The 22,869-nt window shown below is 43.7% G+C and overlaps 1 protein-coding gene across 1 annotated transcript in view; it reads left to right on the forward strand.

Annotated features, from left to right (window-relative positions):
- Positions 1 to 22,869, forward strand: part of LOC143034961 (uncharacterized) — a 61,950-nt gene that overhangs the window by 33,690 nt on the left and 5,391 nt on the right. The window lies entirely within an intron of this gene.

Genomic DNA, 22,869 nt, shown 5'->3' on the forward strand with positions numbered 1-22,869 from the left:
TCCTCGGCCGAGCTCTCCTCCCCCTCCTCCTCCTCCTCCTCCTCCTCCTCCTCCTCCTCCTCCTCCTGCCCTCCTCCACCCCCTTCCTCCCCTCCTCCTCCTCCTCCTCACAGCTCGTACTGTCCCAAGGGTCATTACTGTCCTCGTGTAATTATTGCCGTCATTATCGTTGCAGATTGTAATGAGTTCATTTTGCTGTCTCGTCGACGTCGTGATTATCATATGAATTGTCATCTTTGCATTCCTGCATTAATTACCGATCAGTATTCTTCAAGGAAGGAAAGGGTCTTGGGAGTCGTCTGTCTCTTCGTCCGCCAGGCGCTGGCTGCCTGGCTGCCCTGGCCTGGCGGACGAGAATGGGCGCACGCTAACTGTATGGGAGGGGGAGGAAAAAAAAAAAAAAGGCGAAAGGTGTCGCACGTAGAGAGAGGGCCCGGTGCTTTCCGTCGGCATTGAGTCGACTGCCCGCGTGTGTCGGGGACAAACGATGCCCTCTCAGTGGTCTTCGCGCAGCAGGGCTGTCAACCTCTCATGAATCTTGTGGGTCGACGCCTTGCAACCTTGTAAACTCTATATTCAACGCCTGAAACTTGAAAAAAGGGTCTCTTCCACGATGAGGTCTGTGATTTTATTTTATGGTTCACAACCGACGATTTTATTCGGCTTGGGGAACCTTGCGGCCGCCGTGAAGCTCCTCCTCCTCCTCCTCCTCCCGAGGTTCAGTGAAGCGCACTTTCATTTGCTCTGACTAGCCCACCTCCATTTTATTCACTCACCAAGATCTGTTGGAAAAAAAGATACACACACACACACACACACACACACACACACACACACACACACACACTATATATATATATATATATATATATATATATATATATATATATATGTGTGTGTGTGTGTGTCATGCATGTATTATGTAGGTATCAGTAAAAGAAAGGGTCTGAGTAGAATGAAGCTTCCTGAGGACAAGGACATGGAGAGAGAGAGAGAGAGAGGGGAATGCTTGTTGATGGCAGAGTTCGCAAGGACTGCCCGAGGTTTTGCCAGCTACGGAGAGTGGGGCTCGTTATCCTTTTCCCTCGGGGTGGCGCGGCGGCGAGAACGGGACTCCTCTTCCTTCTGCTGCATCTGGCGGTGAGGAGGTCGCCCTGATTGGACCACTCGAGCTCCCTCGTTCGTGTCGGGTTGTCCGCTTTGGTCCAGCTGGTGCTGTTGTTTCGTTCCTCCTCTATTTGTCCGTTAGGTTCCTTTGCATATCGAGCTGCTCGAACGCCGCTCTCCACTTGAGCCGGCTCTACTGACTGTATTCATTGCTGTTTTGTATGTGTTGTGTGAGCGAGTGTGCATGCACGTGTTCGTGTGCTCGCGTGCGTGTTTTAGTGTAAGCATGTAGGCATGTGTATGAGTGCGTGTGTGCATGCATGTGTTTGTATATGTATTTGTATATGTATGTGTGTGTTTGTGTGTCCATGCCTGCATGGGTGTGTGTATTTTTTTCAGAAGTGCTGCCTTTTCAAGATCCTCAGGCTTCTTTGCCCGCCAGCGATCACTCCGAGGAGCTGGACATCCCACACCATTGGATTGCTGTACTGTATGTGTGCCCGGTTTTTATTTCCACTAAGCTTTCATGTGTTATCTCGATCTAATGCGTGTCCAATGTTATCACTGAAGTCCAATATAATCATCATCACATCGTCATCATCATCAGTAGCAGCAGCAGCATCACCATCGCTATCCTCATCATCGTCATCCATATTGTTATTTAGAAGTATCTGTAAGTCAGTCAGTCAGTCAGTCAGTGTGTCACACGTGGAGGAGAATTTTGTACTTGATCGGGGGAAGACCTCCGTCCGCCATGCATGCGTTTGGAAGGAAGTCTGCTGCCTGCCAGGACCACCGCCATTGCACCTTGCCAGGTGACGCCGCCGCTGCTCAGTCAACGGGCAGGCACAAAGCCAGTGTTATTGCTGGATTTGATTATTGTTATCGTTGTTGTTATTATTGTCGTTATTATTGTTATCGTTATTTTTGTCGCTATTGTTATTGTTCATGTTGTCGTTATTGTATTGTTATTGTTTTTGCCATCATCATCTTTTCTTCTTTTTGCGGGGCGTGCCTGCTTGGATGTACCGCTCGGACCTCAACCTTGCAGCTTTGTTGTCCACGCGATGCCACTCTTATTATGAACGGGGGCACCCTGATCTCGAGAACTGGGGCGTGGGGGGATGGAGGGGTATCCTCAGGGGGCGCCAGGGGGAAGGGTGTGCCCCCAAGAAGCCGAGGGGGTTGTGCCTCGGAAGGGGAGACGGTGAGGTGCCGCGCCCAGGAGGTGAGTGGCGGGCGGAGGCCAAGGATGGCCGTGGCTCTACACTCTTAATTAACAGTAGGTAGTGGTGGAGGGGCTGTAACAGTTGCACCTCGCTCCTACAGAATGGGCAGCGTTGGTGACTACTGCCTCGTCCCGCTCGTAGCAATTGTCACCCACTGCGATATCCTAGGAGGCGGATCCCGTGGACGGCAGACTCCGTCCTTCTGCCCGGAGGCAAGCAGGTGGACGGGCTTTTACCTAGTGACGAGGTAATGCCATAGCGCTGATCCCGAAGTATGAAGTTGGCTGCTGTGGTTGGGCCTGGACGTGAATCTGGCCGTCTTGACGGTGACGCCGCCCTTGATCCGGGTGTGATGGCGGGTGCCACAGGGGCCAGTGTGATCATCCTGCCTATGAACCTCGTCGCTGCCTTGGCGGCGGCGGCAGCAGGATCCGCAATAGTCTTCTCTGGAATCCCGACATGGCTGGGGATCCAGTGAAATGTTGCAGACCTTCCATGATGCTGGTCCAAAAGGCGCAGTGAGTGCTGGCTGGATGTCACTATGTACAAGTCATTCGTTGTCTTCACGGACGGAATGACGTCACTAGCACCCCTTGAGTAGTGCGACAAGCTCGTAGTCAGCCTTCCTTGCGCTGAGGTAGGAAGTTGGCGCAGAGAAATCGCCACGGGGGAAAGGGTCATAACCTGGATGAGGGCCGCCTAGAGCACGTCGCCGAACCAGTTCCCGGAGTTGTTCAAAGGCGCGGATCGCATTTGCCGGATGGGCCTTCCAGGAGTGACGGGCGGGGTCTCCTTCCCTCGGCTTGTAGGGCACTCAGGAGGGAGGGCTTCACGAGAAGACACGAAGAAAGCCTATTCGCCCGTTAGGCGAAATGAGGTGACTCCTGCCTCCTGTCTAAGATTGACCACGCTGGTCCATGGAGGGCCCGCAGTGACAGAGTGCAGAGATCCTGGTTTTGCACGACTTCGAGCTGCTTGTCCCAGAAACTGGGCCGGAGGGAGACGAGAGCCACAGCGGCGGCATAGCCCACCACCGAGCGTTCGGCTTGGATATACGAGTACACCCGGAGGACCTTGTACCCGACACCTGGCAGCCAGGGTCGTCTCGTCAAGGCTCTGAGGAGATTTAACCTCGCCTTCGTGGACTCACGGAGGTACCTGACCTTCGGAGCGAAGGAGAGCCTGGCGGCGTCGATTCAGATGCCCAAGTAGTGGTAGGCGGGGGGGAGGGGGGGTGTCGCCGCCGTTGAAGAGTGAGGCGGGGGCGTTGCTTCCGCGTCCTCAGCACTCCTCATTACTCTGGTCATGGCCGTCGAGGTCCTAAGTGGCAGCCTTCCAGGTTCCTGAGAGAGTTAATCGTTGGTTTTGATTTCTCGTTTTCTGTAAGGAGCTCAGTGGGTCGTCATCTGTAAAGACCTTTACAGGATGAGCTCAAGAGCCAGGATGAGCTTCAACATGTTTGAGGGAAGAAACAAGAAGAGCAAGTCTTCCTTTTTTTGATTGTCGAGTAGGAATTCTTGTGGGCTTGTAACTTTTTACTATAGTACGCTATTGCATACAAAGTTGAATTTCTTGTAATAGAACTCCACCAGATATACATGTATATATATATATATATATATATATATATATATATATATATATATTATATATATATTATATATATACATATATATATATTATATATATACATATATATTATATATGTACATACATATATACATATATATATACATACATATATACGTATGTATATATATATGTATATACATACATATATATAAATATATACATATATATATATACATATATGCATGAGAAATCACATAAACTCGTGATTCTAAATATGCGGAAAAACCACCAAGGAAAAAGAAAAACTGATGACCAAGCGCTTTCGTCTATTCAGACATCCTCAGGGTACATAGAAAAGAAAAAGTACACAAGAATATATACAAAGAGTATGAGGTCAGGGAAGGAACCAGGAGAGGTTGCGAGGATCTAATGTCAACCTGACCCGTTCGCGGCAGCGGACGTTTGGGCTACTACTTTTTTCACAATAAAATTGTCTAACTTATACATACCATGACTTAAATTTAAGTTATTGACAAATGTATCTTTGATCAGACTGGATTCTATTATATTTCTCGTCAAATATGACTTATCTTTAACAATTTCTTTAGCACCCTCCCAATTTTAAATTTACCATGGAAATAGAAGAAAATGATCATTTACCTTTCCTTGATGTTATGATTTACAGAAAGGAAAGGTCCTTCAAATTTGATGTCTATAGAAAACCCACCAATGTTCTTTCATACGTACATTTTTATTCGTCTCATCATTGCAGGACAAAGATGTCAGTGTTGTCATCAATGTTTCTGAGAGCCCATAGAATTTGCAGTCCGGAGTTTTTGGATGATGAACTCTTAAGAATATCTAACATAGCTTCAAAATTAAAATATCCTAAGCACCTCGTGGAGATTTCTTATAAATCGGCTAAGAAATCTTTCTACGAGGAAAAAGCTAGTAAAACTTTTAATGTAAAGAACCTACTTGTACTGCCTTTCAACGAGAATTTCGTCAAACTACCACATATTCTTAAGACTTTCAACATTCAAGTAGCATTTAAGAACTCCAATACAGTTAGAAGTCTTTTAATTAAAAACTCTCCATATAAGGAAGAAGGATGTATATATTCAATTCCATGTAAAAATTGCGACAAATGCTATATTGGTCAGACTGGAAAAGAATTAAAAGTAAGGTTAAAACAACATCAGTATAGCGTCAAGAGTGGGCAAATGTCTAATGCCTTATTTATTCACCTAAGGGATTTTAATCATTGTATAAATTGGGAGGGTGCTAAAGAAATTGTTAAAGATAAGTCATATTTGACGAGAAATATAATAGAATCCAGTCTGATCAAAGATACATTTGTCAATAACTTAAATTTAAGTCATGGTATGTATAAGTTAGACAATTTTATTGTGAAAAAAGTAGTAGCCCAAACGTCCGCTGCCGCGAACGGGTCAGGTTGACATTAGATCCTCGCAACCTCTCCTGGTTCCTTCCCTGACCTCATACTCTTTGTATATATTCTTGTGTACTTTTTCTTTTCTATGTACCCTGAGGATGTCTGAATAGACGAAAGCGCTTGGTCATCAGTTTTTCTTTTTCCTTGGTGGTTTTTCCGCATATACATATATATATATATACATATATATACCTATATATATATACATATAAATATATATATATATATATATATATGTATATAATTGTGTGTGTGTATCACTGATGAAAAATGTAGGAAGGCATTTGTGAATAAAATCTACTGCCACAGTCGGAGCAGAAGAAAAGATTGGAAACGGTGAATGTATTTCGACTGTAAACTTCAGTCCTCTTCAATAGTACAGAATAGGAAGAGGGTGTTATCCTTATTACTCCCTTACTGAAAGGGGAACAGGGGAGGGACCAAAGACGCCTACCCTTACTCAGTTAGTGACCTGGTGATCATGTGGAGTGGGGTCAGGCGGAAGATTCCAGTTAATGATGTTGGTGACCATCATTTCGGATATTATGGCTGGAGAACACTGGCCCCTTGAAATATTCATATTGGAAGTATATATCCCAATATAATCATCACCACCATCATCATTGTCATCATTATCATCATCATCATCACCACCACCATCATCACTAGTACCACTACCATCATCACCACCACGTGCGAGGACGTTTCGGCCTCATGAAATTGTCGACCCCGGATGTTTTTGCCTCATTTATATATATATATATATATATATATATATATATATATATATATATATATATATATAAATGTATATATGTATATATTTTATTCATATATATATACATATATATATGTATGTATATATTTTATTTATATGTATATATATAAATGTGTGTATATATATATATATATATATATATATATATATATATATATATCTGTATGCTCGAGTTCATACACATACACGAAAGTTTGCGTTCAACCCATCTCCACTATGATAGTACATATGGTAAGTATACGAACGCGGGAAAATATTTGTACAACACTGAATGGGTCCCAGTGATTAGAGATACATTTTTATCAACCACAATGCACTTTAATTCTAAGCCATATAGGCGCATGCAGAAATTGTAACGTGGTACGCCCGAGGACTCGAACCTATGCGGCGAGAACGTTACCAGTGCCGAGTGACTTAAACCAATACACCATCAAGAGAGATATAAGCTAAGCGCAAGTTTTCTTATATATCTGTATGCTCGAGTTCATACACATACACGAAAGTTTGCGTTCAACCCATCTCCACTATGATAGTACATATGGTAAGTATACGAACGCGGGAAAGTATTTGTACAACACTGAATGGGTCCCAGTGATTAGAGATACATTTTTATCAACCACAATGCACTTTAATTCTAAGCCATATAGGCGCATGCAGAAATTGTAACGTGGTGTGACTTCCGAGTGACTTCTTTTTCCACCTTCATCAATTTGTATATATATATATATATATATAATATATATATATATATATATATATATATAATATATATATATGTATATACACACTTTTAAACGTCTGATAAATTGGTTATTTTGCTTCATAGCATAATATCATGAGAATTTCCATTCTATTAATTTGTTATATAGAAAGCTGTTGTCTCAAAAACAAAAGTCACTTCTAAGAAAAGATGTTTTGGTTTTTGCAAGGGAATTTTTCAGTCAGCCAAATATATTATGTGTTGGAAAATTATTTGTATTTTCTGTTCCGCGCAGAAGAAAAGGATTCGTCTTTTTCTTTTTCGGAGATCATGTCACTATTGACCTGAGGTCAACCTCAGTGGGGAAACTTGACCTCAATGTATTTGTTTTTACATTCCTCATTGATATATAAAGTTTTACCCAAGTATAATACTGGTTATAGTTTTTTATATATCAAGATATTTTTTTGCATTTCTCATTGATATGTAAAATTTTCCTAACTTTAACATTGATTATAAAATCTTGCATAAAATTGATTTTTTTATGAACTGTGCTTTTGGTTTAGAATGTTTGATCAAAATAATTCTTAAATATTATATTCTTATTGTAATTTTCTTAATTTCGTCTCATGATAGCTATAACTTGCGTCTAGCGAGTTTCAGGCGCTTAGTTGGGAAATATTAAATTCTTTATGGGCGATATTCAATTAAATTGAATTATGTAAATATGTGTGTATAAATACCTGCTAAAATACTCAGGAAAAGAAGAAGTATACTTTGTCATTTCAAATAAGTTTATGTGTTCTCTTAGGTAACAATAAAAGCAGCATATTACCAAAAAACGCCATTTGATATTATGTTATAAAACAGAATAACTGATTTATCGGGGGATTTAAAAGGGTCTCTACCCACACGAACGAACGAACGAACGAACGAACGAGGCCGAAACGTCTCGCAGGGGATGGGGGTGGGTGGGTGAGGGCACGACAATTTCAAGAAGTCGGAAGGCCCGGCATTCCCTCCTCCCATCACCACCACCACCATCATCACCATCATCATAATCATCATCATCATCATCATCGTCACCACTACCCTCATCATCATCACCACCATCGTCACTCCCACATCATTACCAACACCATCACCACCACCCACATCATCATCACCAGCCTAATCATCATCGTCACCATCATTACCTCCAACAGTCACATCATCAACACCATCATTATAATCACAACCACCCCACCACCATCATCCCGCCGTTGCCATCATCATCATCATCATCATCATCATCATCATCATCATCATCATCATCATCATCATCATCATCATCATCATCATCATCATCATCATCATCATCATCATCATCATCATCATCATCATCATCATCATCATCATCATCATCATATCCGCTGGAGCACCACAATTGTCGTTGTCGTCGTCGTCGTCGTCGTCATCAATATCAGGGAGGTCATCATCATTACCGGGGCCTTGTCTCGCCCCCCACCCACTCCCACTCCCTCCCTCCCTCCCTCCCTCCCTCCCTCCCTCCTTCCCTCTCCCTTTCCCTTCCCTCGCTCCCTTCCTTTCTTCCTCCTCCTCCTCCTCCTCGCCCTCCTACCGCCTCTTTTCTTCTTATTCCTCCTCCCTTTCTTCGTATTCACTTTCCTTTGTTTCTTCTATTTCCCTCTCCTCCTCCTCCTCCTCGCCCTCGTCCTTCTTTTCTCCTTCTCGTTCTTTTCCTCTGCTTTCTTCTATGCTCCTCCTCCTCTTTCTCTTTCTTTTTCTTTTTCTTTTGACACCTGGCCTGGCCTGGCCTGGCCTCGCCTCCGTCTTTCTTTCTGTACATCCTCATTTATCTTCTGTTCACTACTAACCTCCTCTCCTCCTTTTCCTCCTCCTCCTCCTCCTCCTCGCTCTCGTCCTTCTTTTTCCCCCCTTTATTTTTCTCTTTTTCTGTTCCTTCTCTTTTTTCCCTTCCTTTTCCTCTGCCTCCTCTTTCTCTTCGCCCTCGTCCTTTTCCCATTTTACTTTTTCTCTTCCTCCTCCTCCTCCTTCTCTTTTTCTTCTTCCTCCTCGCTCTCGTCCTTCTTTTCCCATTTTACTTTTTCTCTTCCTCCCCCTCCTCTTTCTCCTACTCCTCCTCCTCTTCCTCCTCCATTTCTCTCTTTGACCCCCACTGCCTCACCCACCGATACCGCTTCCGCAGCAACCTCCTCCTCCTCCACCTCCTCCTCCTCCTTCTCCTTCTCCTCCTCCTCCTTTCCTCGCCGTTCTCTTACCCCCCCTTCTTCTTCCAGCCAGCCACCTTCCTCCTCCTCCTCCTCCGACCGTCACCCTCGACCGTTCCCACCAGCCACACCTCCACATTTATCTCCACCACTGCCTCCATCATCTCCTCTTTCTCCTCCTCCCGACGCCGCCACCACCATTACTGATATGATGTTCTATCTAGTTGATTATCTGTCGTTGTCGTCGTCGTCGTCGTCGTCGTCGTCTTCGTCGTCTCGATCGTACGAGGAACGCATCTGGACTGGTGCGTCGCTTCAAAGCGCCACAGTAGAGACCTGTTCAGCCCAGCACAAGCGCCATTGGGTCAGTCTCACCTCAAGATCTAGCAGCGCTCATCACTACTGCCTGCCAAAACGTCATCACACTTCACCGTCGACATGACATGTACTTCGTCGTGCAAACATGAGGACCACCGAGACCGGCAGCCTTGCTGGCTCAAACGGCGAAACTACGCTGGATGATGATACCACGGGCGCTTTCATCAAGAACTTTTTTTAGGCACCACGGTCGCCACTGTCATCCTCCTTCCTCATGGCCGCCATTATCACCACCATCCCCTTCGTCATTGTAATTATGGTCGTTGTCATCATCATCATCATCATCACCATCATCCTCTTCGTCATTGTAACCATAGTCGTTGTCGTCGTCGCCATCATCATCATCATCATCATCATCATCATCATCATCATCATTACCATCGTCCTCTTCGTCATTGTAACCATGGTCGTTGTCGTCGTCGTCGTCGTCATCCTCATCATCCTCATCATCGTGCTTATTTAACTCTTCTTTTAGATAAATTAAAAGGTCATCCAAAGGAACTTTCGTAAACAAACTAACAATATCATAACTTACCAATTTAAATTCATAATCTGGTTTTACCTCACTTAGACCTCATTAGACCTCATTAACAAACTAAGTGAGGTAAAACCAGATTATGAATTTAAATTGGTAAGTTATGATATTGTTAGTTTGTTTACGAAAGTTCCTTTGGATGACCTTTTAATCTATCTAAAAGAAGAGTTAAATAAGCACGATTTACCATTACCTTCAGGCACCTTAATTGAACTGATCAAATTGTGTTAAAGATTGCAAATTCCAATTTAATGATAAATTTTATCCTCAGAAATTTGGCAAGAGCATGGGTAATCCTCTCTCCCCCGTATTGAGTAATTTATATATGGATTTTTTTGAAACTAAAATTTTAAGTAAGATCATTCCCCCCAACATAACATGGATGCGGTACATTGATGACATCCTATGTCTGTGGCCCATTCAAGATAATGTAAATGATTTTTTATGTAAACTTAATAATTTGGTCAGTTCCATTAAGTTCACGGTGGAGATAGAGTGTGAGGGTATTTTGCCTTTCCTTGATTGTAATATTTACCGCCGTGAAAGTGAGTTGAAGTTTAGTGCATATCGCACACCAACCCATGTTTGTTGATATATACACTATTATTCCTCACACCCTGATGGCGTAAAGAGATCTGTTTTTTCGTCGATGTTCCTCAGGGCCCTACGCATTTGCAGCCCAGAGTACATCGATGATGAAATAAGATGTATTTACGACATTGGTACTAAGCTACAATACCCCACACATGTTCTTGACACAGCTTACAATCGTGCTAAAAGGACATTTTATAACCTTAGGTCAACTCAAACTTTCAATATGAATAACTTGCTAATTCTACCGTACCAAGAGAACCTACAAAACATTCCAAATATATTACGTAAATTTAACATTAATGTAGTTTTTAACAATAAGAACACTGTAAGACAATTGCTCATAAATAATTCTGTCAATAGTGATAAAGGGTGTGTGTACAAAATACCTTGTAAATCATGTAATCAGTTTATGTTTGTCAGACTGCTAAAACACTCACAACACGAATCAATCAACACAAGAAATACGTTAGAGAGGGGTACCAATCTAGCGGTATATTCAACCACATGAACCATTTTAACCTCCCAGTTGACTGGGATAACGCTAAAGTCATCACATACAACAACAACATAACAGAAAGAAATTTAATTGAATGCAGTTTGATCAAATCTAGTAAGGGGATAAATGTTAATCTTCATCAATGTTTGTACAAATTAGATAGTTGTATTTCTCATGAAATTTCAAAATTATTTAAATTATAATATAAATTATGAGCAATTGTCCCATACTTATTGGTTACCAGGACGGTTCAAACGTCTGTCACGTGTGCTTCTTCCACTACCTCTCCGAATGCCCTCTTCACTATGTCATATATTCTATACCTTGTTTCTTCATTTTATAATTATGTATATATGTATATATATGTATATATATATATATATGTATATGTATGTATATATATATATATGTATATATATATATATATATATATATGTATATATATATATATTTATATATATATATATATATATATCTCACCGCCCTTCCCCTCATATATAATATATATATATATATATGTACATACATATATATATACAGATATATACATATGTATACATATATCCATACATATATATATATATGTATGTATATACATATATATATATATATATATATATATATATATATATAGTATATATATACGTGTGTGTGTATCTCACCGCCCTTCCCCTCATCTCTAATATATATATATATATATATATATGTATATATACATATATATATACTGTATATACAGTATACATAAATATATACTGTATATATACATATATACTGTATATATATATATATATATATATATATGTGTGTGTGTGTGTGTGTATATTTAACCTGTGATTAACTGGAGTTCGGTTTGACGTGGTCTTGTGTTCGTTAACTGTTTCTTTCTCCTTTTCGTGTGAAAGGGGATCCATTTGTATGGCTCTGCTGAGAATGTAATCTTCGAAATAGTAAATACTGTGGTGAAAATTCGCAAAACGTAGTAAGACAGTTATGCAGACGATATAGGATACGTATGTATTCTGCTTGATTAAGTATTTTTATGTGGTTATTTTTCTTTATTACTGAAATGTCCTGCTGCTGCTGCTGCACTCTTTCTGGTCCGGTCAGTGGGCCGGGGACGGGACGACTTTATTCGCAAGGAAATGAGATAAAAGAGGGAAGACGAGTGGGTGTCGGAGGGAGAGGTGGAAATTGGGTCGTGCAGATTTTCGTCCAGAAGGAAGAGGTGGCGAGAGCAGACCGCCAGCGAAACTGGGATCTAGCGAGTTACTCGTTGCACCGCTTTTTTTTTTTTTTTTTTTTTTTTTTTTTGCTTTTGCTTTTATGTCGCCAAGGAGATGAAATATCATGAGGTGGTCCAGTTTGCGTCCTTGAATCCATTTATTGTTATGCTCATATTTATATACTTGTGGATGCATTCATTTATGTTATTCATTGAATAAACAATTCAGTAGTTTAGTCATTTAATAATTCGGTTATTGTTCTGGGGGAGGCGCGGACCTTGGGGAGGACCGGGCGCCTCTGGGAGGGTCGGTCACTTTTACTGTAGATACCCGCCGCGCCGGGGACCTACATGACGTCAGACACCGAATGTGGCACCTTTAAGGATTCTCTTCTGGCTAAGGACTTCATTTTTATTGATGAGAGAAGAACCTCCAGGTTTATCCGAGGTCTACTGACAGACAGACAGACAGAAGGACTTTTTTTTTGTCAATGGATGTCTTGGGACGATTTGATTCATCTCGGTGGTCGGGGGTCGGGAGTTAAAGACCGACAGATCCTTATCTCCTCCATGAGGGTTATGCAGGCGTAGAAGGCTCGCCTTATCTATGGGTTTATTGTAGAAAAGAGAATTTATTATTTTTTGCCTTTTTTCTGCATCATGGCCCGAGTTCGATCCTGGGTGACCTTAGAACTTGCAAAGACGCAGTCCGGCATGAGGCTCGCTGTGGCCCGCGTGGACGAATCGAGTGCACTGTAGTTCCTTCCCTCGCCAGACTCACCGTTGTAGACTTGGGGCAACGGAAATCTGCACATCCAGGCAAGGGGAATGATGCCGTCCTTCCCCCACCCGAGTATCACGAGCATCACATAACTACTGACCTGAAGAGAAAAAAAAATGGGGATAGTGTTAGTAGTTCGTCTATGAGCAGCCCTTTGTCGTCGGGCGATTTTATTCACCCTAGAGGAAGGGTGGGCGTTGGGTGAGGTGGGGTGGGGGGCGTGATCGTGGCGTAAAGGGTTAAGGGTGTCCGTGGAATAAATCCCCCCCCCCTCTCCTGCGCTCGGTCGGTCGAGGAGCGAGTGGTGCCGTATCACGGCGTCGGTCTAGCCCTCCTTGCCCCCAAATAATGGGCCCCATTAAACGGTAATGAGGGAAAACTCCCGCCTCATACGCCCCCCGTAACCCCAGACCGGCGCCTGGAACTCCTTTCTCCCCTCCCCTCTCTTCCCCTCTACTCTCCTCTCCTCCCATCCCCTCCCTTCTCCTCTCCTCCTCTTCTCCTCTCCTCCTTTTCTTCACTTTTCCCCCTTGCCTCACCTGAGCTCCCTTCCCGTCCCCCCAACCTTCGTCACTCTGACCGCTTCTCGCCCCCATTCTTTACTTCTCTTCTTCCCCCTCCCCCTCCCTCCCCTCCCCTCACTTCTCATCCTTTCTTCCCCTCCCCTACCCCCACACAACCTTGCGAACTGAAAGTCTCCAAAAACAAGAAGACGAAGAAGAGGAGGACGAGGACGAGGACGAGGATTAGGAGTGTGGCCCTGGGATGGCCCCAGGCCCCGTTTGTTTGGAGGGCCGAGGGATGGGGGCGGGGGATGGGGGCCTCGGTCCTGGACGTGACGTAATAAGCAACGCGGGCGTGAATGGGAGAGTAGTAGGTAGTCTTGTGGATGGACCGTTTCAGTGTTGCCACCCTCGCGGGGGCAGCTTTGGCGCAGAGCTCATCCAACCCCCCCCTCAACCCCCAACCCACCTTCGCAGACGATATTCCACTCGGTGAGCCCTAAAGGCTCGATACGTTGGTCATTTGAACGGCATCCCTACGGACCAGAGTCACGTATAATTATCATTTTACGATTTTATATTAGTCACCACTCATAAAGTAATGCTGTTTCTTATTTATGTGTCTCTCTCTCTTTCTCTCTCTCTCTCTCTCGCTCTCTCTCTCTCTCTCTATATATATATATATATATATATATATATATATATATATATATATATATATTTCACTGCTTCTCCGTTCTGCCACTGTTCTTCCCATCTTCTTGACCACCTCTGTGTTCCAGGCTGTTTGCGCGGGGTGGGGGGGGGACGTCTTTTCCTCAACCATGGAAACGCCTCCGAGTATTGCCGAAGAAAAGACTGAATATAAATCGCCCGACGGCATCTCATCCCAGATTTTTTTTCCTGACAGGCGGTTATATTCAGCCGTGGTGGGGCGGACAAGAAACACTCCCCGTTTTACACACACACACACACACACACACACACACACACACACACACACACACACACACACACACACACACACACACACACACACACACACACACACAAATACACACACACACACACACACACACACACACACACACACACACACACACACACACACACACACACACACACACACTCTCTCTCTCTCTCTCTCTCTCTCTCTCTCTCTCTCTCTCTCTCACTGGATTTGGTTGCAGGGGGGCGGGCGAGATATTGCTACCCCATTGCACCCCCAGTGTGTCCCCTCAGTTAAATTTAAGAAAGAGAGAGAGAGAGAGAGAGGGACGACATATTTGATCAGCAGTGACCAGTAACCTTGGAGACCGTCTCGCACAGGGGGGGGGAGGGGAAGGGGGGTTCTTGTCGTCGCCGCAATGGTGGCGGCCAAGGAGAGCAGCAGCAGTTGCGTGGTGGTCAGCATGGTTGTATCAGAAGAGATTAGAAAGAGAGAGAGAGGGGGGGGGGAGCCCAGTTCCGTATAACGATTTGTAGGTAAATCATCTGATGGCAAGCATCACATACATATTAGGCTATTTGATTACTTTTTATAGAGAATGTAATCTTGGAGAATACAGTGAGTACAAAGCGGGTAAATTGACATAGTAGTGATGTTGAGGTACGACAAGTATTAAAAGCATGGTCAGTAAAAGAAAAACCCATTGTCATTACAATGTGTACTCCTCTGTCGTTCTAACCGCGCGCCGTCCTTCCTCCTGTCGTTATTTCTCAAACATTTCCGTAGAAAAGTCTCAGTTTATGAACAAATGTTCAAAATTTACCCTTACATGTGTCAACATTTTCTGTAATGCCATTATATATATTAGAGTAAACTTTCACAACCATCGTATTAGGCACATTCAGGGTTTTTCTTATCCGTGTACAAGATGCACAAGTACAAGGTACAGTGCATGCCTATTAACACACCAGTCCCACACCATTTCCATGCCAAACACTTTTTGGAGACGTTATCATCATCATCATCATCATAACTGGCACCATAGTGATAGTTACTGTTATGACCAACACTATAACACCAGACCACAGTCAAGAAGGACCATCTGCTATCGCATTATGAAATGTGACAAAGAAAATTGGTAGTTTGTTGTCACGATAGAAAACGGAGATGAGCTAGCAATGTGAGATTTATTTTGCGTTCTATTTCTATGCGTATATTAAAGGTATATAATTATGTAATGCCGTGAACTTTCTATTTGACGTAAGATAATTTACCTATATGCACTGTTAGGACTGGTGGTATTAACCCTACTGTTATTTTGATCAGGTGCATAGGATATATTTATATATATATATATATAATTTTTTAGATAAGATTTTCAGGTTTTTGAAATACTCTCTATTCATTTATCTTTTCATTTCAAATAGATAGATCAAATAAGAACATTGATAATTGAAAACAAGAATTTGGAACGAAGTCCAATATTATAATTAAACCTATAGAATTCTGGTAGGTTGCGTGATCGAGAATATGACTTAGTACGAGGATATATATATATATATATATATATATATATATATATATATATATATATATATATATATATATATATATATATGAGAGAGTGATAGGTGGGGAAGGGTAAACGAAGATGGGCTAAGAATACATTTATTGTTCTTACGTTTCGGTTATTATAACCTTCCTCAGAGAAACCGAAACGTAAGAACAATAAATGTATTCTTAGCCCATCTTCGTTTACCCTTCCCCACCTATCACTCTCTCATTTGTCTTAAACAATTTATCATATACATATATATACATATATATATATATACATATATACATATACATATATATACATATATATATATACATATATATGAAGAGAATCGCCATTGACGGGGAATGTCAACTCAAACAATTCCGACAGTTACCCCGGGACTCGAACCGAGGCCTCGCTTGACGCTAGGCCAGAGCTCTACCGACTGAACTGCTCAGTCGGTAGAGCTCTGGCCAAACGTCATGCAAAGCCCCGGTTGGAGTCCCGGGGTAATTGTCGGATTTATTTGTATTTCGAATATATTTCCCATACCGCACCGCTCCCCTAAGTTTTATGTTTATTTTTGTCTCGCACCCATCTCTTGCCTTTTCCTTTTTCGAAAGTCATTTTTCCTTTTACTCAAGGCCCCCTTCACCCCATCTATCCACCCATCTCATTCTTGGTCTACCCCTCAGTTTCACTCCATCCACCTCTGCCTTCTATACCCGTTTTGGTAGTCTTTCTTCATTCATTCATGCGCCCAAACCATCCCAGTGTTCTTTCGTCTAGCTTATCTACTAGCCCCATTTCCACCCCCCATTCTCGTCCTCACCTCCCCATTTCTTACCATCTCCAGCTTCGAAACGCCCACCTTACTTTTCGAGCACTTCATCTCAAACACATTTAAAACTCTCCCCTTTGCTTCCCTTAGATTCCAAGTCTCTGTCGTAGGCGCAGCCATATGTCTATTTCCGTTGACTCTTTTCATTCTCCCCAAGTTGACCTCCACCATCCCTCCTCCATTCCCTGCCATATACGACTCTAAACATTTAAAAACTATCCACTTTAACCTTTCTCCCTTGATACTTACCTTCCGTTTGCCGCCACCCACAAATATTGTACATCTCATCACTTTGCTCTTGCCCACATTTACTCTCAAACTCTCCCGATCACATGCCTCACAACCAATCCCTGACACTTAGCTGCCGCAGACTATCCTCCCCTGACCCAGCCATAAGCCCAGTGTCATCAGCAAACAACTGGCGCACACCTCTCGCTTCCCTCCAGTCTCTTTACCCATCATCTCCAATCCCCTGACCTTTATCCTCGCAACCACCTCCCTTACTACTCCATCCATCTACATATTGAACAGCCAGCCGTGGTGAAATAACACACTCCTGGCGCAGCCCCACCTTCATCTCACACCATTCAATCTCACCATCCCCAGCAAGCTTTACTACCCGTGTAAAAGTTCTTGAATGCCCTTTGCAGACACCCCCCCCCTCCGTCCCATATATTATCTGCAATACCTCCCACAATGCCTTCCTGTCTACCCTGTTATAAGACTCCTTTATATCCAAAAGGGCTAACAAATATCCTTAGTCATTGATATATATATATATATATATATATATATATATACTTATATATACTTATATATACATATATATATATATATATTCATATATATATGTATATAAATATATATATATATATATAATATTTCTAAAGAGAAATGTAGTAGCACATTTGTAAATAACACACAAGAAACCCACAGTCGGAGAAAATAAACTTCGAATGAAAGAAGACTCTATATTTCGGCTACCAACGGTAACCTTCTTCAGGTACTTTCTTGAAGAGGGCTACAACTGGTAGCCGAAATATAGAATCTTCTTTTATTCGAAGTTTATTTTCTCCGACTGTGGGTTTCTTGTGTTATATATATATATATATATATATATATATATATATATATATATATATACATATAAATATATATATATATAACATGTATGTACATATACATATACACGGTACAGTTTCTTTCCGAGCGTATTGTTAATCTGTTACCCATCCCTTACCTGCGGACGAAGGGGCCTTATGGGAAGCGTCTTCCATCCTGCCTGCCTGGCTGCCTGCAGCTGCAGCTGCTGCCCCGAAACTTGCAGTGGAAGGAGACATAAAAGAACTTCTGCTTAAGAGAAAATGTGGCACAAAGAGACCTCGCACCGACACCCTATCAGCTATTTTGGACTTTATGTTAAGATTATATAAGGTCGTTATATACAACGATAGCTTCGTGTGCATGTGTTACATGATTTGAGACAGCCCGAGGGAGTTAGCATATTCCTAGAATACAAACGATCATCCGAGATGCCGAGGAAGAATGTTTCAAAGCAGACAATCCGGATAATTGTACCATTTTGATAGATGCCCCGGGTCATTTATGAGAGTAAAAGCAAAATAATGTTGATATTGACGAAATTCTACTCCTTGTGTAGAAAAAGAAAAATAATCTGCAAATTAATGTCAGATTATTTTCGCCCGTAATTGTGAGTTTTAGGCTGCCTTCCAGTCGAGCGAGGTGAGGTGGGGGGAAATGGTGTGGGGGGGGCAGCCGTAGTTATGTCTTGCAGGTAGGTATTACTGGCAATTTCACGTTTCCCATGATAATGAGTAATTATAGTTGATTATAGCGTGGGAATCGAAAGGAACTGTATTTGATTATAGTCAAGAGTGACCGGTGTTGTGTTTGCACCAAACTCTCCTCCGGTATTATACACGTCACCTGCAGGGTGTGTGTGTGTGTGTGTGTGTGTGTGTGTGTGTGTGTGTGTGTGTGTGTGTGTGTGTGTGTAGAACAATCGTGGCATTGAATCCCCCCCCCCCCTCTCTCTCTCTCTCTCTCTCTCTCTCTCTCTCTCTCTCTCTCTCTCTCACTCACTCACTTAATAAAACAAATTTACAAAGAGCATCACCCTGTTGAATGGGTAATGATGAATTTAATGTTCATCTCTGTCACTGATATTCAGAAGTGGTTCATTTGTTGTGGCAGCAGCCACCCCTCTCATCGTTGCCCATGGCCAAACGCATTTGATATTATCATTTGAAAATTTGATTATTTCCGACACGTGCACGCGTCACAAAATCCGCCGATATGATGTCATCATCTTTTCTAGAAGTATGTCTCACCGGAGTGGTAATAAAGTGGTGGTCCCCTTTTTATTCTCATTGGCAGTCGGTAAGGCTCAAATTTCCAATATTTTTTTAAGTTACTCCTGAACAATATGCCGTTCTCTCTGATGAGAGCTGTAAATTAGAATAATCTTGGGATTGCACTACGCTTCCATTTTCTACGGCGCTCGACGGGCGGTGTTTATGTAAACACATAGAAATGTCGCCTGATTACGATGTTAACGTCAACGAGTGTAATGGTTAGCTGTGACTGATGCCAATGGGTCTCCACCAATGAATTTTCATTATCAGTGCGCACTATTTCGCTCGCGGCAACTTACGTGTTTTAAATTTCACCATCGAATGCCCCCCTCCACGCCCGACAGCATGTAGCGGACTGAATCACGTGATGGGCTCGTGATCGACAGTTGTTACCCTCTTGAGTGAGGGATCGGAACTCGCGTGCAGTGGGTCATACTGATCTAACACAGGCACTCTCTGACACCCACACACGCTCACTCATCCACACACATACACACACACACACACAGTGGCGCAGTTGGTAGAACGATGAACTACTAGCATGGTGGTGCGCGTAGTGCTTGGTTCGAATCCTGCCCAGGGCCGAAATTAATTTCGGTACAGCTGCGCTTCGGGTCGTTACTCTGACTCTCGTGGGCGGGGAGTTGGGGGTGTGTGTGTGTGAAAGGTCATAGCATTACCCATAGATCGGACCTACGAGCTCTGAGCTCTCTTCCAGGAGGGAAATAGCTGTCGATCACGAGTCGAACACGTGATCCAAAAGACCAAGTGAATACACACACACACACACACACACACACACACACACACGACTCGGTGGCGTAGTTGGTAGGAAGCTGAGCTGCCACGAAAGTGGCCCGCAGCTCCTGGTTCGAATCCTGCCCAGGGCCGAAATTGTTTCGGTACTGCTGCGCTTCGGGTCGTTACTCTGACTCTCGTGGGCGGGGAGTTGGGTGTGTGTGTGTGTGAAAGGTCATAGCATTACCCATAGATCGGACCTACGAGCTCTGAGCTCTCTTCCAGGAGGGAAATAGCTGTCGATCACGAGTCCAACACGTGATCCAAAGACCAAGACCAAGTGAATACAAACGCACACACACACACACACACACACCACGAGCATAGCTCCCCTTCCCGCAAAATACAACTAGGTAAATACAGTTGTAGAGTTCCCGAGGGCCATTGCGGCGGCCCGGGTTCGAATCCCGCCCAGGGCTGAAATAATTTCAGTATCGCTGCCCTGCGAGTTGTTACTCCAACTCTCGTGGGAGGGGGGTTTATGTTTTTTAGGTCATATTACCCATAAATCGGTTATATGAGTTCAGAGCTCTCTTTCGGGAGATAAATAGATGTCAGTCACGAGTCCAACACGTGTTCCAAGACCATGGTGAATGAGTCACACACACTTTACGTTATTGCTCAGGGGGAACGATAACTGCAATTTTAGTGGAGGAGCTTTCAAGCCCCGTGGCTCCATCTTGGACTGAAGCCGTCGCCTGCCTTCATCGACAGCACAGAGCCGCGCGTATGTACGTGCACGTGTGTGGTACCATTATAGTAATGGATATGATTGTTAAAGAAACAAGTTTTGGCATGATTAACTAAATATATCGGGGTCCAATTTATATATGTCAACATACAGACGCAAATGATGTACCCCAAATTATTAATCAGAATCCTATTACCCCTACGATCACAAAGTATCATTATTTTGATTATATAATTGAGCCTTGGTAGAGGGTGATGTAATATACTCGTACCCAGTATTTAGCAGACCATGTTGCTTATAGTCTAGAGAACTGAGATGTAACAATTATGACAGGTACAATTCATGTCATCCTGCCAACATTTAGGGACTTATAGTTCTCTACGGCCACGACACAGTTGGAGACAAGTCGCCACTTAAAGAAGAAGAATGTTGTTCACATTCAAATTGTTCTGTTCCTCCGTCCTGCCATTCTCTCCAATTCCCCCCCCCTTTTTTTGTTTTTTTTTTTCTACCTCTGTGACGACATCTCTTGGGTGCGACATTGCTGCCCCCAAGGTTGGACCACGGGGCGTTGCTGAAAGGATACCGTCTGTAGTGACAACAGAGCGAAAATAGAGGGAAGCACGAAGCCTAACGGCTGTATGTCAACCGAAAAAACAAACAGGAGACGAAAAGAGTGCACGGTTCAGCTGAACACGGTGTCCTGACGAATCCGGACGGCAGGAGTTAAATCCCCCCCCCCCCCACTCCCCCGGTCGTCTCGGCAAAATCACTCCTCGCTCGCTCGTAGCCGAAACACAAATCCTTAAGATATTAATACGTCGTAACCTGCGCACAGAAGGGAAACCCTCCAAGACCCCCTTTAGGTGTGGGTCGCATCGGATTTTCGACCCTCGTCCTGGACCGAGGCGGACCTTCACAGATGGAAGCCAGCAGGGACGCGTTGGGTTCGCAGTGCCGCGTTGTAGTCCTTTGACGACATTTTCTTTGTACAATTACATTTGCAGTTGCATGTGTCGTGCTCCGCCCAGGAGGATGTCAAGGGAAATCGATGGCACCATTGAGTTTGTCCCGTTAAAGCGCCTGTGCCGCCTTTGGAGGATGGTCATGGCGAGTGCCCGGAAAATTGTGCCGCCGTCGAGGCAAAACGATAACGGAGAAGCCCTGGCTGGTCGATCTTGAGCGAGCGCTGCTTGGCCGGCCAGAGCACCACCGATGCCCAGCTGTGGCTGTTGCTGCCGCCGCCAGGTGCACCTCAACGTTTGCGCCGCTGAACTAGACATTTCATTTCCATGCCTACAGTTATTGAGCATACGGCCCACGAATCCCCACTCGTGTACGATGTACCATAGGGTTGACACACACACACACACACACACACACACACACACACACACACACACACACACACACACACACACACACACACACACACACACACACACACACACACACACACACACACACACACACACACACCACTCATGGCGCTGTGGTTAGAGCTCTGGCCTGCCACTACGGAGGTCCGGGTTCGACTCTCGCCCGGGGCTGAAATAATATCAGTATCGCAGCGCTGAGGGGTGTTACTCCAACTCTCGTGGGCGGGGAGTTGGGGGTGTGTGTGTGTGCAAGGTCATAGCATTACCCATAGATCGGACCTACGAGCTCTGAGCTCTCTTCCAGGAGGGAAATAGCTGTCGATCACGAGTCCAACACGTGATCCAAAGACCAAGTGAATACACACACACACACACACACACACACACACACACTAGATAGGGGAGAACGGAGGGGAGTCGTTACAGCACATTCCCGGTCGCTGGTCTTTGCTCCCCCCCCCACCCCAATTCCCGGTCGCTGGTCTTTGCTCCCCACCCCACCCCAATTCCCAGTCGCTGGTCTTTGCTCCCCCCCCCCACACCCCAATGCCATGATCCCTCTAAACTGCTGCTGAGGTGTTGTTGCGTGCACCCATGGGTGACCATTGAAGACGGGCCTTGAACAAAGAAGACTGTTCATGGGTCCCGTAGTATAAATTCCTAGTGTGCAGCATTTGTACAACTTTTACGATTTTTTTTTTCGTGCAAACA

Source organism: Oratosquilla oratoria, chromosome 18 (assembly GCF_046742065.1).
Source record: "Oratosquilla oratoria isolate Oo_2021 chromosome 18, ASM4674206v1, whole genome shotgun sequence".
In the NCBI taxonomy this organism is placed as follows: Eukaryota; Metazoa; Arthropoda; class Malacostraca; order Stomatopoda; family Squillidae; genus Oratosquilla; species Oratosquilla oratoria.